The following is a 12498-nucleotide window of genomic DNA, read 5'->3' on the forward strand; positions in this document are numbered from 1 at the left end:
AGCTTTAGTGTTGTCAATAGATGGCGCCATTTTCACTTTGGTTCTGGGGCCTTGGCTCACAATTACAGCCGAGTCCAACATTTGCTTTAGTTTTTGGAAGAAAAATGTACTGCTATTTTTATTTAGAAACCCGAGTTAAACATTCATTTAATAGTGATTTTATGTTGCAACATGCAGCCTAGTTATTACAGCAATTAAGTCTGTCATTTTTTTTATTAGAAAGTACAAAAGTTTGCTTCCCTGTCGATATGAATTTTATTTTTTATTTATTTTTTTATTTTTTGGTGAATGCAGTGGGGTAAACACGGCATAGTCCTCTCCATGTAAAGCAAAGCTATTGAAACGTCATTAAGAAGTGACCGTCAAATATACTGTAGATCAAGTCACACACGCTGAGAAATTAATTGTTTCTAAATGTATGAAATTCTATATATGGTGTTCTGTGTATATAAATATTTCCTAAATATGTTTCATGTTTACAAGATTCCACGTCGACCGTCCGCTCGTGCTATCCATGCACTGCTCTGATCGCTGGGAGTAGTGACACGCGTGCTCTGTTAGCAGCAGACGCAAGTACACATGTAGTTAAAGTGTAATCAGTCATGTAGAAACTTTTCTTAATAATTTGCCAACACATCTGAAAAAAATATACATTCCTGATAGTTTAGTCTTATTTCCGCCATCATCCTACTTTTACAATATTCCTATCAAAGATTTAACAGCAACATGCTAGTCAGCTAAATCATTATTCTCTTATCGTAAACGTAATTTGTTTCACGTCTATAATTCCCAGTTGCCTAGCAACAGTATTCTCATGATTTTAACCATTTAAACAGCATTCATAAATCAAAATTCATTTAAAGTATTCATTTCCCTAGCTTAAAGTTGTGTAGCCGGGGCGAGCGTAAATAGCGGTTTAAGTCCGTATTTAAATGATTTGAATAGTATTAACGGATACTGTTGGAGTAGTTAAGAGTTCTTAGCTTTATAAACGGGTTCTACCGGGACTTCTCGGATGAGCACCAACTGTCTGTGTTGAAGGGTTCTCCAAAGTTAAATAAACGCTTCAGTATCAGGAAATGACAAATTTGGTAGAGAAACAACACTGCTTTGTGCCTCGATTTCACTTAAGTTGTGTTCATGATTTTAATCACGTCAGGACACACTGTTTGACGTTCTGTCTTCAATAAATATCGCACAGTTTGGCCAGCTCTGATGTAGTGGCTGTCCTGCTCATGAAGCTCATGTTCTGAGTCGTATTGTGATACTTGATTCGTTTTTGTGTGGAAATTCAGTATGTGCTCACGGAAGTAACGACTCCCTTAATCCTCTCTCACCTTATACAGCCTAAAGAACTGGCAGGATCAGAAGACATGCTCTAATGATCTCTTCAAGCAGGCATGTTGAACACTGCTGATCTTGCAGCGCAAAAAAAAAAACCACCCTTATTATTCTCCTTTAAACACCTCAGCTGTGAGTCACTACGCTGACAGCATGCTTGTGGTGTGTGTGTGTGTGTGTGTGTGTGTGTGTGTGTGTGTGTGTTTGTGTGTGTTCCTTGTTGAAGTTCCAGATGGCAACTTCACTCACTCTTTTGTTGTGTGGCCTTCCTTTCAAAAATAAAAGAGACGGGGGAAAAAACGAGTTTTACTGCTTCCCTTAAATCAGCTTGGCCTGTGTGTGGATGAAATGGGAACCAGCCTTTGAAAATCCCCTGCAAGTCTGTCTATCGATCGTAATAATGACATTCCTTCAGCATCCTGATATAGACAATAGCAGAAGGAATTGCAACATTATGGACATGACTCATAAACTAACACTGAGACAGTGTGTGTATTCGATGAGTATTAAATGAAGTGACTCGAACCATCCTTGTCAGAGATCTCATGCTCACATAGTTGTTAAAAATGTCATTTTAAAAAATTCAAAATGAAAAGAATAAACTAAATTGAATGCAGACTTATGAATACGTAGAACTTGGCTGTATTTTTATTATAACTTATCGATCTGTATAATTGTTATATTACAATTATTTAATTGGTTTTTCTAAGTACGTGTATTTCCAGCGTTCGTCGTAGCCCCTGTGCAAAGCTAACGAATCAAATATCACCCCAAACTTGTCGACGTGCTTGACGTAAGGGGAAAATTGTGTACCTTTTTCTTTCACCTTTCTTTAAATGACAATCTAAAGCATATTTGCGAGATTGTCTTTCATGTCGCAGTGTTTGAGGATTGTATCTGTTGCTTTCTTCATCTCCATCATCCTGCCATCATCCTGAGTGTATAGACTCATCCTATTGTGTGTGAGTCAGCTGCTGCTGGGAAATGAAGGAGGTGGACAGGCATCAACACCCCCACACACTCGTATTCACTACAAATGAGCATCTGGAGCCTTTTTTTTTTTTTTTTAAACTGTGATCTGGCATTCTTATGTAGCTGGTAAAGCTGATTTCAGATCAGCTGAGAGAGTAACTTCAGCTAAACTTATATTGAAAGTGGTTTTTTCAATGGCTGAGTCACTTGTGTGTGTGTGTGTGTGTGTGTGTGTGTGTGTGTGTGTGTGTGTATGTCGTAATCCTCCCTATTAGCACTGTGTTTGGCCTGGGATTCTTATACCCACACACTTGAATGAGTGAGAAACTATTCATTGGATCAAAGGCGTGAGAGATTTCCTTTAAGTGTGGCTCAATAGAGGAGGACCTGAGCGGAAGCACCAGCAAGCAAGGGCGGTTGGGTCAGGGGCTCTGGTTCACATGGGGTGAGTTCATGGCATTCAGATTTATTCATTCGGGGGATGCATTCATCCGACGCAGAATCCAACCCAAGCATGTTACACTTCTGCTCCGTGGTTACAGTTCTGTGCTAGTCTCCAGAAGGTTCAAATACCAGGACTACCAACATAACCACTATTCAATAAGAGGAACCTTGAGGAATAAAGCAAGACCATTAACCCTGATCTGTTTAGCTACATGCTCAGACCGAATCCAACTTAAGAATGTACTGTAGTGGAAAAGTTACGGGTTTTGCTCAGGTGGTTCCTTGAGGGACTCTTCCAGCATTTCTCTGATAGTTCTGAGACTTTCTGGTGAATAGCGCAGAACTGTCACCATGCAGCTGTTCGATAAGACCCTTGTGGACCACTTGAGCAAAACCTTTAATCCAACTATGCAGCTAGTAAATACTTTAGTTGGGTTCTGCCTAAGCACATAGGTAAACAATTGAGCATTTAAGGTCTTGCTAAAGTGATTCCTCAAGAGGCTTAGCTTGGTAGTTCTGGGATTTGGACCTTCTTGTAACCAGCACAGAAGTATAACCATGCAGCTACCATTGCCCCTGATTATAGTGAGCTGATGGGGGAAACTGACCTCAGTCAGCATCAGACTTGCAAGAAATCAAATATCTGATTTAGCATTAGTGTGTATCAGATAAAAGTAGACAATGGGTCAGTTTTAAATGAGAACACAACTCAAAAAAATGGGCGTGCACTGTCAACTCTTCAAGTGGCTTGTCATGTATTTTACACCAAGCTAGACTGACGCATCAGGTGATACACTGACAGACAGTTTATCAATATGTCTGTCTGTCTTTGTTTGAGCTTATTACATCTATTCAGGGGTCTACAAGTTCACCCCAATAGTGTCACATGTCAGGGCCTAGCTTTATCCCAGGGCTGTCCAAGCTCATCCACAAATGGCTAGTCTGCCTGCAGGTTTTTGTTCCAACCAATCAGGAGCCTGATACCAGCAGTTTAAGCAGTTCCTCTCTGCCTTTTAGTTATTTTCAAGTGTAGCTCTTGCTTGGTTGGTATGAAGACCTGAAACCACACCAGCCATTTGCAGAGAAGATTGGTGAACACCCCTGTTTTATCCCAACCTTGTTTTTCCTCTTTACTGAGATCTTCATCTAGAGAAACTTGTAGCCATCACAATGCAGCTATCTATCTATCTATCTATCTATCTACATATATATCTCTATCTATTTATATATATGTATATGTGTGTGTGTATGTATGTATGTATGTATATGTATATGTATGTATGTATATATATATATATTTATTTCTTGGAAGATGTCCTTCTGTGGATGTTTACAAATGACCCCCTTTTGGTTTGCTATAAACCAAGTTTAGATTAAGAATGAAGGTGCAGTTACTGCACTAATCCTATGTCTTTGACATTGACCATGACCCTCTCACAGACAGAAATCTTTCCCTTCACACTGATAAAGGACCAGCCTGCCATGTACTCACTTGCCCCATAGGCACCATTCGTAAGGCGGTTGTGGCTCAGGTGGTAGAGCGGGTTGTCCGCTAATCGTAGGGTTGGCAGTTCGATTCCCGGCCCACGTGACTCCACATGCCGAAGTGTCCTTGGGGAAGACACTGAACCCCAAGTTGCTCCCGATGGCAAGTTAGCGCCATGCATGGCAGCTCTGCTACCATTGGTGTGTGAGCGAGTGTGTGAATGGGTGAATGAGACACAGTGTAAAGCGCTTTGGATAAAAGCGCTATATATGTACAGACCATTTACCATTCTGAATCAGTATGGTCATGTTGTAATATTGGGATTGGTCAATCAAAATCACCTTTTTGACCACAAATCAGCAGGGTCAGGGGTGTTTGTCAAATTTCTGGACCCTGTGTACATGAGGTCTCTATTAGTATTCCTTGAAGATGAACATTTTCATGCCAGACAGTTCCACTTTTCCCCTCACAGTGACAGTTCTTGGTGAGACTCCAGGGGAAAAAAAAAAAAAAACACTCACAAGTCCTACTCAAAATACTGTTTTTTGATGATGCCAAAGTTTCCTGTCCCTGGAGAAGTTGATCTGGTACATGTGGGCGAAAAATCAGAGGCTGAGAGGTTGAGTTTGACACTCTCTTCTTGGGGGGGTTTAGTTCATTATCCATCAATTTGCGAGATGAAAGGAATGAACAGTGTGTAATGTCATTACTGACTTAGGACTGGGTTATTGTTAGGATTTGTTGCTTTGTCTGATTGGTCATTTGGTTTTAACCAACCAAAAAAAAAAACTTCAGAATGTTAGAATACATCGGCCAAGTATTCAAATGTACAACCACAAGTTGATTTACTGAGATCATATTGAGGTCTCTGCATTGTTTCCTGGCTTCTTCATTTTCAAACAACAATCTACAGGGTGTCTGAAAAATCAGGAACCAATGAGAGTAAAAATAAATATGCTTAAGCTTGTATTTATTATTTACAACATATGCTCTACATGTTTGCCGTTATACTCTACGCGTTTTCTCAGGTGCTGTATCATGTTTTTGCAGATTTTGATGAACACATTCCCATTTGTTCCTGACTTTTCAGACACCCTGTACAGTCTCTTACAATATTCTTTTAAAAATAGCAACTTGGTGTAGTATGTTGTTGAGGCACTATGCAGTGAACGATGCAGCCAGGCCCTCCCCAAGTACCATTAGGTCCACCTTTCTAGACGATGCCATAAATATCCATGACCCAACATTTTGTTATTCGTTTCATCGCCAAGAAATCCATACTGTTACTAATTACTAGTGCTGATTGAGGTTATCCATCTTAACCAGGTACCAAGAGTACCTAACAGAGATTATATGGATTAAGTTAGAATTGGTGCCATTATATATTGGCCAAACAGAGCCAAAGAACCCTTATGAGATGTCACTTGAATCTCAACTGCCTTTAAAATAATAATTAAAAAAAAAACAACCAATAGCTCAGTAGTGGTAGAAGTGTAGTGACTACCAAAATTTTACTTTTTAAATGTGCATATATTTCTGGTTGCTTTGCTAATCATGCCTGTCGGTAGTCATCACGCTACAACCCCCAGAGATTAGTAACCTCATCATTCCGTACCACACGGCCTTGGTGTCAGTTTGAGAAGCCAAAAACATATTCTTAGAAACTTTGATATTTGGAAAAGCAAAGTTCTTTGTGCATTGGGAAAAAGGCTCGTTGGTTTCACTTTTCATTTCTGTCACGTCTCTCTCCCTTTCCTGTCTCTCTGCCTGGTGCTTGTGTCCCATGCAGAGTAGTTCACTTGTATGTACAAGCGCTTACTCAACCCCCACTAAATTAATCAGTTACTCCACTCAACCATGATTCATGCTTGTGTGTGTGTGTGTGTGTGTGTGTGTGTGTGTGTGTAAGTGTAAGTAACAGACCTCCATGACTCAGCGGATGCATCATGTCACAACATATAAAGAGAGCAATGTGTATGATCTCAGGTTCACATGCTGTAACCTGCAACTGTTCTACATCTCATTTACTCCTCTTCTGAGTTCAGAAAGTGTGTTAAGATGAACGAGCATATCCTCCCTCCTCTCCCTTTTTTCCTCTCTTCTGCCCACAACAATCACTCTTTCGGTTTTTTTTTTGTTTGTTTTTTTTTCCAGTCTCACAGTCTTCTGGAACTTTTGTTCCTAACGTGATTCCCCAAAACATCCATCACTCCATCTAAGTTTCCATATGACCAGGTTCTCTCTCGCTCTCTCCATCTTTTTCTCCGTCTTTCACCCCCGTTCACCTGGGCAGAGGGGGCAGTTATGCCCCTGTGTCTCTAGGGGCAGTTCTGTCAGATTTCCCCCGGCAGGGGTCTCTTTGTCCCCTTTCTCTCGCTCTCAGTGGGGGCAGGGAATGGCGGCGGCTCTGTGTCCGAGCCTGTCCTGTCCCACAATGCCCCCGTGTCCATAACGGATCGGCCAATCTGCTTATTTGGCTTGCTTGGAGTCAATAAAGAAAGCAAAGCCCCTTGGAAAAAAAAAGTGACCCCTCATGGGCGATGGGCCCCTCCCAAACACGTGTTTGTCCCTCCCTCAGATTGGTGCTTTCTTTCTTTTTCCTTTCTTCCTCTCCGTCGTTCTTTCTCACTGTGTCAATAGGGAAGGCTGGGTAACGGTTATATACTGATGAAGAGGATGTGTTGGTTAATGTTGATTGGGACTGACACACCACATCTGTTAGGGACGGGTCAACTTGTCAACCGCTAACAAGAAAGACTTGTAATTTAAAAAAAAAAATAGCATTTCAATTTCAAGACTTTCTTCTCCTCTTGTCGGTAGTGTAACATTTAAAACACTTAAACAAGGAGCAGGCCTTGTAACCAACATGCTGTTGTTGATCAGATTTGCCCTTTAGAGGGATTAGACCGGACTAAGACTCCTGAAGTTAATTAATCTGGTTTAATCCCGTTTTGAGAACTGACGCGGCATAATCCAGCCTAATGATCCCTCTTTCAGAAGGGTGTGGAGGAGCTCGAACTACTCCTCTTGAGATAAGTTGTTTTTGATTACTCTTTGGATATAACAGGCTAGGGATTTATATGAATTGAGCCTGCTGGAGTAAGACTGCTGATCTGAGATCATACCACCATCACCTCGTTCTGGATTATAATATGGTCATTTAGGATCCGAAAACATGCAGTGTAAACACAAGTACATCCTGTATTATAGATATGAACATCCCGTATGATCCGCCCATATTACAGGTTTGCAATATATTACTGTAATATTATCACACTTTAGTCATTTCCTGCATTAAAATCAGCTTTTCCTGAAGAACTGTAGGATTTATTGTTTTAACCATTTTTGCCTTGCTTGTGCTGCTGCCGGATATTAAAATATAATGAAACAAACTACTTTGTCACCGTATTGTACATGTTACTAAAGAGCTAAACTTAATCTAATCTTAGCTAGATTAAGGATTACTTGATATAGCTAGTATACATAGTATGACAGTGCAAGGTGGATTCAAATTAAATGTGACGTGAAGCTAATTTTCAAGATGAAGTGAGGTGAAGTGTTCAGAAAGTAATCTCTTTTTTTTTTTTTTTTAAAAAAAAAAAAAAAAAGGTTGTTCACTTTAGTTCAACTGAGGGTTCTTGGTAGTTTGTAAATGTTTATTTCGTCAGTAGGGATGTCGGCGTCGCAGTTTCATTGGGCTGAATTTTTTTTTTTTGTCCTTGGATTAGATTAGTAAATAATAGTGTTCTAAAATAGGAAGGCTGAAGGTTTATGGGTTTAAAAGACAAATTAGTATGAAAAGGCATATCGACAGAGATTTTAAGTTGTTTATTTTCATTTAGGTTTTTCGAATATTTCATGTTGAATTGCAAAAGGGAAAATCTGCTATGTTTAATTGCTTTAAGTTTTCAATTTGTAGCTTGCCAGGAATTAACTTTAAAAGCTACAGGAATTATTCACAGTGTAGGTTAGGAAGTAATTTTCCGAAATGTAATCCGAATGACGGTCCTAACAACAATACAACAACAGTAATGGGGAAGAGTCTGGTGAGGGAAAGACTGTTTAAGTGATAACTAATTTCAGAGATTTTCCTCAACATTAAATCTAATTATAAAGTGTACGAAAAATACGCCATTCCGTTTTTAAAAAAAAGAAAAATGTGTAACTTGTGTTGTGGTATAAGGGGAATAAAGCACTTCAGGGCATGCTGTTGTAGGAAAGTAATCAGTGTATTTTTCTAGAATATCTGAGCAGTTTTTCAGTACTTGTATACTGTCATTGCTGTTGTCGTGTATTAAGGCGTTTACCACCAATCTGGAAATGTTTAAGTTGTAACCCGATAGTTAAAGCTGTGGATGATGTGGAAATTTTACAGTGAATTTCATACTGCTAATCTGGAACTCACCAGAATAATGGCTTCCTGACATTTCCTTCATGATCCTAAATGCACCGAATACCAGCACTAAAATATCAGCGGGATTCCCAGTTTGCCTTCATTCTTTACTATCATTCATCGTTAGGCTGGCGTACTTGCTGAAACTATCCCTTTAATTACAGACAGGGTGTGAGTGAGCGGGCTCTGATTGACTCGGTGGCCTGGTGGGGAGCGTGGCTGATGGGATTTGAGCTCCATTGAGGAGGCCACGGCTTCTTCTTTCCGCACAAAAGGAACAAAAGAACAAGAGGCCACGGAGGACTTCATTTAAACCCTCTTAGAAGTTGGATAACACACACACACACACACACTCACACACACACACTTAACTGGGCGTTTCTGGATTTCAAGCATGTCGAAAAGTCCAACTAATAGAAAATTTCATTCGCTAAATATATTAAAGATAGTTTGAACATTGATGGAGGACTTTTTTCCCCTCTCTTTTTAGAGAGTGCTTTTTGCTCCCTAAGGTACGAATAACGTCATTATAAACCTGCTTAATAACAATGTTTATTTAACTAAAGGTACACTGATACACCACCAGTGAAAGGTTTTTGAACATTTTTGTTGAACTTCAAGAAATGGATTCAAAATCTTGAAATTTTGTAAAATGTTTGTGTTTTATTGGGGGAAAAAAATTGTAGACAGGAAAGTGCTGATCTGGATCCCTTGATTTAGGAAGTTGTAGCACATGACATCTACACTGTCGAAGACGAATTACAGTAACTGCTTTACCAAACAAGTGCACTTTATAATCTGAGAGTGGACAATGAAGACGTCCATAAATACAAAAGAATTTGTGATTTGATGGAGTTTAATTTAGCGGCTAAGCTAAGCAATTGTGAGAAATGTGTTCAAAAACTTTTGACAGCCGGGGTATGTTTTAAGTGCCACGCCATTGACAAATGCTTGTGTCCTTAAACTATACGTTTAGCACCTTTTGACATGAACGAGTGCAATCACGATGTTTCTTACAGTATTTTTAAATATTTGGTGCATCATAGAAAATATAAAATTTTGGACAATTTCCAGATTTGAAAATCTCAAGAGAGATTCCTACGGTTTCCTAATTTTCCCCATTATTCCGAACTTTACCCGTAACCCCGAACTTAACCTTCAAAACTTTCCGTACAAAATACGATTTATTAACGATCTGTTCATGTTTCTTTGTTGTCTCTTGTGATCTCGTACATTTTATGTTTCCTTTCTGTTCTCTTCTGTTATTTATCTTTAATGCTGTTCTGCGTTCTGCCGGACTGATGGTTGAAAATACTATTTATACACAAACATGTCTTAAAGCAAACAGTGAAACAATGAAAGCATGATTATGGACTTCCTCTTGGGCTGGAGCTTTGATCTTTAACAATATGAGCAGTAAACACCCACACAGACACATCCTTGTTTCTAACACTCGTTATAGTGAAACATCAAAAACAGCTAGAGCTTAAAGCATGTTTATGTGATACTACTGTGCTCACCCTTGCTGTCTTGGTCTGTAACGGCCACTTTAATAGGAACACCTGCACGTTATACAATCGGCCAATCATACGGCAGCAGCACGATGCGTAAAATCATGCAGATATAGGTCAAGAGCTTCAGGTCATTTTGATAAATATCAAAATTGGGTTTCCTCCTCAAAAATTGCAAGCTCTGTGACTTTTAAAATGGAGTGGTTGTTGGTGCCAGATGGGCCGGTTTGAGTATTTCAGAAACTGCTGATCTGGGAATTTCACGCAGTGAAGCAATCTCGGAGTTTATATGGAATAGTGCAAAAAAAACAAAAACATCCAGTGAGCGGTGGTTCAGCAGGTTCTTGTTGATAAGAGAGATGAGAAGAGAATGGCCAGACTGGTTTGAGTTGACAGGACGCCAGCAGTCACTCAAATAAGCACTCTCCAACCATGCTGAGCAAAATGCAGAACACATCAAACTATGAGGTGGATTAGACAAAATCTGCAGAAGACCACATCAGATTTCACTCCTGTCAGCCAAGAACAGGAAACTCACAGAACCTGTGTAGTTTGAAGATTGGACAAACATCACCTGGTCTTTTTCTAGTCCTCAACAGTCTGGTTTTGGTGAGCGGGTGTCCACTATAGCATCAGATTTATGTTTAACTGTAATATCTCACCTGACTGTATCTCACCTCACTACTTTTGCTTAAAAAATGGATAACAATGTCCTGATTATGCTGGAGCTGTGATTATTTAATGGTTTAATGGCCCATTAAATAATCATCACCATGAGTAACATTGTTTTGACCAGTTGTGGAGCTCCTCAAGCATTCTTTAGATAGTCTAGGGTGCTTTCCTTTGTAATAAAATCTACTTGGAGCTGCTCTCATACAGAAACAATGTGTTAGGGATCTAGATTTGTTCTTTTTTTCTTTAAAAACACTATAGTTTGGGCAATTGATTGGGGCTTTTGGAGTGTTCCAAACAAAACTGGATGATGGAAATTCCTACTTCTTATTTCTGATAAGAATGAAAAAAAAATCTTCTGTTTTAAATCTTCTTTAATTGGGCTAATTAAGCAGATAATAAGGTTTAACAGTAATCCTGTCTGGTTACATCTGTCACTACACGTATAACAGGTCATATTATCATTCCACCGATGCTTTGTAATGTTCGACCTTTATGATACGTTTAATTTTTTTCACAACCCTTAACTAATGTTAGAGTTAGTGTTCATATGCAATAACATTAACTTATAGAAATGACTGTAATGATTTAAAAACAAGGTTAAAGGCGGTTTTTGTAGTTTTCTGTTATCTATCCTCAATTATTGGCTCAGTTTCCGATGTATAGGTTTTGCAGATTATTGTTTAAACACTATTAGTCATGTGACTAGCCATAAGAGCTGGATCTTGTCTTAGTTCCGCATTGGCACTGTTGAATATGGATTGTCACTGTTGATTTGTCTCCTTTAGCAGCTCTGAGCTTCAAATGCATTTGTCTGGATTATGTCACTGTAACTATCACTGTATATCCTATTACTGTACACATATTATATTTACATATATGTCTATTATTATATGTAAAAACATCGCCTTGTGTGTATATTTTAAGAGTTGCTCCTCTGAGAGTGTGACGCCTCAGTGAGCAGCTTGGCTTAAGCGTGCATTATTGATTGTTAAAACAGGCGTTATGTGTGGATAATGGTGCTCTGAAAACTGTGAAACTCTTTTGTCCTTCTCCTCCATCACCTGTTAGCTGGAGATGCCTGGCGGACGAGGGCCTCTACCGCCACAAAGCGCCCCGGGCCGTGTGTCGTCCATCTTGGTAAATCCTGTGTCTGTAGGCATTGTTCCCTGACCTTCGACCTTCTCAGACCCGTTTTGAACAAGGCAGCAATGACGGAAGCGGATTGCCTGGGAAAAGGTGGATGTCGTGGGCGTCCCAGTTGGGGTGGCTTGACGGGGGGGTGTTTGTTGGTCTGACCAGGGTTAAATAGCAAGTTATAGAGCCATGTTGTACAGAAATACAATTCTAGATTTATATTTACCAAGCCAAATGTGACCGTGATGGGGGGGGGGGGAAACTCCATAAGATGGTGTGAGGAGGAAACCTTGAAAGAGGAAGCCATCGTCCTTTGCCCCTCCATTTTACAATCAGTCTTAATTTCCCAGTCAAATCTGCTGATGTCGCTAATAACAAATGAAAACCCCCTCATTTTTTTCTGGCTTGGGAGGTTAGTAGTTGACATGAACATAACATCTAGTACCAGTTCACATTCCAGACAGTTGTGTATAAATCATCTGAAGAGAAATGTTAACATTGAAGTTGATGCATATGTGTCTTCATTTATTAATACAATAATG

Source organism: Ictalurus furcatus, chromosome 26, assembly GCF_023375685.1.
Source record: "Ictalurus furcatus strain D&B chromosome 26, Billie_1.0, whole genome shotgun sequence".
NCBI lineage: Eukaryota > Metazoa > Chordata > Actinopteri > Siluriformes > Ictaluridae > Ictalurus > Ictalurus furcatus.